This window comes from Alligator sinensis, unplaced genomic scaffold, assembly GCF_000455745.1.
Source record: "Alligator sinensis unplaced genomic scaffold, ASM45574v1 scaffold65_3, whole genome shotgun sequence".
In the NCBI taxonomy this organism is placed as follows: domain Eukaryota; kingdom Metazoa; phylum Chordata; order Crocodylia; family Alligatoridae; genus Alligator; species Alligator sinensis.
This window is the reverse complement of record NW_005842203.1, coordinates 1,252,004-1,253,497: the sequence shown is the minus strand read 5'-3', so window position 1 is coordinate 1,253,497 and position 1,494 is coordinate 1,252,004.

The window sequence follows — 1,494 nt, the reverse complement described above, 5'->3', positions numbered from 1 at the left end:
GGCACCCCCCGGGCTCCTCTGGGCCCAGCTGCCAGCAGGCAATGTCAGCTCTGTCCCAAATGTCTGAGGCTGAGATGCCAGCCGTACCTTATCCACAGCCAGAGAATTAGGCAAAAGAGCTTGGAGAGAGGCAGGCAAGGACTATAGGTCTCGGCCTTTTGGCTAAGATCAAGCAAGAGACTGGGGGCATCCTCAGGTCTGGGGCTTCTTGCATGTAGGATGCCTGTCTGGATTTGGGGAGTATCTGAAGCCCCAGGGGGATGGGTCTGGGAGGGAGGATACCTGCCCAGTGGTACTTTTACAGTCTGCTCTCCAATGCCTGATGAAGGGTGTTTGTGCCTGAAAGCTTGCAATTCAAGCATTTTGTTTTGCAAAAATCTTGTTGGTCCAATAAAAGATGTAATCTCTACAATGAGTCCTGAATACCTTTTCCTCGAGACCAATACTTGCCCAGTGGTAGAGCGCACACACTTGACAATTGAACTATGCTCAGTCAAATATTGAAGCTTAACTATTGGGCTTTGCCCCATGAAGTTGGAACTGATTTGGCCTTGAACAAGGTACATACATATATATATATATATAAGGTTGCTTCCCAAGAGCTGGGTTATGGAGTGAAGAGGAGAGAGAACTCTATCTTAGCCAAAAGGCAGAGACCTATAGTCATTGCCTGCTTGCCCGCGTCTCTCCAAGCTCTTTTGCCTAATTCTCTGGCTGTGTATACAGTAGGGCTGGCATCTCAGCCTTAGAAATTTGAGACAGGGCTCCTGGAGAGACAGAGCTAGAGCCCCACAAGGCATTTAGAAGGAGGCAAGAGCTGAAGATTATGCCAGTTTAAGTAGGCTGACAAGGTTTTTTGGGTAGATGGTGATATCTTTTATTAGACCAACTAAATATTTGGAGAAATTGTTCTTTGCATGCCTGACGAAGGGTGTTTGTAGCTGAAAACTTCAAAAGAATAATTTTTCCAACTGCTTACTTTGTCTAATAAAAGATACCACATCTACCCAAAGAACTTTGTGTGCCTATGTCCTTGGACCAACACGACATCAACCTACAATCTTTTTTATATTTTGAAAAAGGTAGGGTTCACTTTTAACATAGGTCCCTTTTCTTTTTCTGTTTAGATTCCTACTCATGGTTTTACCCAGCTCTTCCACAGAACTATCTTCTTGTGGGTGATATTCCTATTAGAATTGCCCATTAGAAATGACATATTGCCATTGTGTGTGTGTGTGTGGAGGGGGGGAATTAAGAAAATTAATATAAGGAATGTTAGCAGATGCCTCAGCCAATGCACAAAACAGAGCTTTGACCAGTGTCAAAAGGCCTTGGCCTAACCACATATAATGTTGCTGCCAAGAACAGAAGCTATTCCACTCTCTCACAATAGTTTTTTGATTCAACCCCAAAGACTTGGTGCATTATTCTCTTGTGTCAGATCAACGTGTGTGTAGAAGTACAGCATTTGCAGAATTTGACTTTCAGTGTTGC